A 3,662-nucleotide genomic window follows, 5' to 3' on the forward strand; every position below is an offset into this window, starting at 1 on the left:
AAAGTACCTATATGGCTTGTATAGTAATTAGGTTGCAATGCTTAATGCCTGCTATATGTTTAAGTTTATCACAGAGATGTAGAAAAACTGCATATAGGATGAGATCTTATTTCTTGAAAAAGAATAGGAATTGATTTATGTAAACCTGCTATTAGAATAGGAAGAAAGAAATTTAGAAATGATTAATAAAATCAATAGAATGAAAAGTTGATAAAATTAATACCCTGGGTTTTTCATTATTGAATAAATCTTGATTTTTGCAAAGTTTATTTTAATTTTAAGTCTTAGTTTAAAAAAAACACTATATTTTTGACATCCAAATAAAAATCAAAGAACAATTATTGGTAATTGGTTAATAGTCTTTGTGGGAACGATAATTTATTTATCATCCATATTACTTGAATTGATTGCGTTCACTTGCGTATCATATTTTTCACGATCAAGTTTTCGGCGCCGTTGGCAGGGACTTAATTTCCAATATTAAAATTAATTGTTGTTTGTTCTAATTTGGTTTCTATATTTTACACTTATTCGGATCGAGGCTATTGTTTGTTTCGGGAATTATTGGTATATGCGAGGAAGTAGACAAAAGGCACTCATACTGATAGATCTTGAAATTGAGAGAACGTGCAGAAAAAATTGCAAGATAAAGAAAAGGTTGGATTTCACCATGACTGAGAACACAAATAATGGTGTGAACAACAATGCAAATATGGGTAATGCAGCTGATGCCGATCTGCCATGGAGAAGCTATGTACTGCCTACTGTTATGGGGATACATTCAAGCATTCGTCCTCCTACTGTTGAGGCAAATAATTTTGAGATAAAACCCTCAATTATTCAGATGGTACAGAATTGTGTACAATTTGGGAGGTTGCCAAATGAGGATCCAAATCTCCATATCACAAACTTTTTAGAGCTGTATGCGAAATTCAAAATTAAAGAGGTGAGTATTGATGCTGTAAGATTAAGATTATTCCCATTTTCACTAAGAGACAGAGCTAAGAGTTGGTTGAATTCATTACAAGCCAACTCTATAGTTACTTGGGAAGACTTGGCTAAAACATTCCTTGGTAAATATTTTCCTCCTACAAAGTTAGCCAGAATAAGAGGAGAGATTAATAACTTCCATCAGCTGGATGGAGAGTCTTTATATGATGCATGAGAACGTTTTAAAGAGTTACAAAGGAAATGTCCACATCATGGAATAGAGAAGTGGCTGCTGATTCATACATTTTACAATGGTTTGGGAGGAAATACAAGGACAATTATAGATGCAGTGTCAGGAGGAGCGTTTATGAGAAAAAGCGCTAATGAAGCATATGAATTATTGGAAGAGATGGTCATGAATAACTATAATTGACCTACTGAGCGTGAGAATAAGAAAGTAGTAGGAATCTTAGAAGTTGATCCAATTGCTTTATTGACTGCTCAAGTGGCATTTCTAACCAAGCAATTACAACATAATAACCTCGCCGCATAAGCAATGCAAGTACAAAATGTTGTGAGTTGTGAGATTTGTGGGGGACCACATTCTTATGAACAATGCCCGAGCACATCTAGTTGCTCAACAAACATAAATAATATGCCTTTGGAATAGGCACATGCACAGGCACAGGCACAGGTTATTGGTAACTTTTCAAGACCTACACCCAACACCTACTCCAAATCATATACTACTGCATGGAAAAATCAACCTAATCTGTTTTGGAAAAATAATCAAGGGTTATAACCGCAATATCCACAGTACCCACCTCAATAATCCCTTCATCAACTGACTTATGGACTACATTCTAGACCTTATTATGATCTAAACCCACACCCATCTTATCCACCACCACATCCGCCAATGAGCCCACCAACAGTTCAGCCAGGCCAATTAAATCAATTCATGAAAGAAACAAGGTCTTCAATCAGGAATTTGGAGACACAAATAGGTCAATTGACTAAAATGTTTTCTAGTAGACAACAAGGGAATTTTCCTAGTACTACAGAGGTAAATCCTAAAGAGCAATGTCAAGTTGTCACTCTGAGGAGTGGGACTAAGTATGATGGACCTACAATGGATGACAAGGGGAAGAAGACAGAGGATCAACATGTTACTAGTCCAATACAAGAGGAGGTTACTAAAGACCTTCCAAAGACAGAAAAGCCAAAACACATCGAGCCTACACCAAGGATTCCATATCATCAACGGTTTCGAAAGGCCAATCTTGACAAACAATTCTCCAAATTTCTTGAGGTATTTAAGAAACTTCACATTAACATCTCTTTTGTAGGGGCTCTAGAATAAATGCCTAGTTATATGAAGTTTCTGAATGAAATATTGTGTAATAAGAGAAAAATAGAGGATTATGAAACTATTGCATTAACTGAAGAGTGTAGTGCAATTATTCAAAACAAGCTTCCTCAAAAGTTAAGAGATCCGGGTAGTTTCACTATACCTTGCACTATTGGGAACTTTCATTGCGAGAGAGCTTTATGTGATTTGGGTGCAAGCATAAATTTAATGCCGCTGTTTGTATTTAAAAGGCTTTGTTTGGGGGAAGATAGACCCACTACTGTTACTCTTCAACTGGGTGATCGTTCGTTAACACACCCCGAAGGTATTATAAAGGACATTCTAGTAAAGGTAGATAAGTTCATGTTCCCAGCAGATTTCATTGTATTATATATAGAGGAAGATGAGGATGTGCCTATTATATTGGGACGACCATTTTGAGCCACGGGGAAAGCATTGATAGACGTTTAGAAGGGTGGGTTAAGGCTCAAAGTACAAGGTGACAAGGTTGTCTTTAGTGTTTTTAAAGCCTTGAAATATCCTTTAGCTAGTGATAATTGTTTTAGTGTTAGTGTATTGGAGAAACCAAGTAAAAGGGTTCAATCTATTGAGGATCAACTTGAGTTGAGTTTGATTGCAAGTCCTGAGGAGTGTGCTGGTACTGAAGCCAGTGAGTATGTTAAGTGGTTGAATTCCTCAGGGAAAATTTGTAAGAAGAAATATGAGGAATTGGGGCAAGTTCCTCAGAGACCTCTCCCATCGATTGAGAAGCCACCAATTCTTGAGTTAAAAACTTTACTTGATCATCTTAATTACGCTTATTTGGGTAAGAATGACACTCTCCCAGTTATTATTTCAGCTTCGTTGTCTGTGATTGAAGAAGAGAAGCTTCTAAGGGTATTGAGGGCTCACAAACTAGAAATTGGTTGGACGTTAGCATATATAAATGGTATTAGTCCTTCAATAGTGATGCACCATATATAAATGTAAGAGAATAGTAAGCCTAGTATTGATGCTCAGAGGAGGCTCAATCCTTCAATGAAAGAAGTTGTAAGGAAAAAAATTCTTAAATGGTTGGATGCAGGGGTAATTTACACAATATTTGGCAGTGCTTAGGTTAGTCCTGTCCAGGTAGTCTCGAAGAAGGGTGGTATGACGGTGGTTAAAAATGATAACAATGACTTATTCCAACTCGTACGGTGACAGGGTGGAGAATTTGTATTGACTACCGTAAGCTGAATAAGGCCACTAGGAAAGACCATTTCGCTTTGCCTTTTGTAGATCAGATGTTAGACAGATTGGCAGGCCATCCTTATTATTGTCTCTTGGATGGATATTCGGGATAACATCAAATTCCCATAGCACCAGAGGATCAAGAAAA

The 3,662-nt window shown here is 36.6% G+C and overlaps 1 non-coding gene across 1 annotated transcript; it reads right to left on the reverse strand.

The window, feature by feature from the left end:
• Positions 1–1,102: 1,102 nt before the first annotated feature.
• Positions 1,103–1,209, reverse strand: LOC133793042 (small nucleolar RNA R71). Its single transcript, XR_009874505.1, has one exon. It is a non-coding gene; the product is annotated as a small nucleolar RNA R71 (small nucleolar RNA).
• Positions 1,210–3,662: the final 2,453 nt, after the last annotated feature.

This window comes from Humulus lupulus, chromosome 7 (assembly GCF_963169125.1).
Source record: "Humulus lupulus chromosome 7, drHumLupu1.1, whole genome shotgun sequence".
In the NCBI taxonomy this organism is placed as follows: Eukaryota; Viridiplantae; Streptophyta; class Magnoliopsida; order Rosales; family Cannabaceae; genus Humulus; species Humulus lupulus.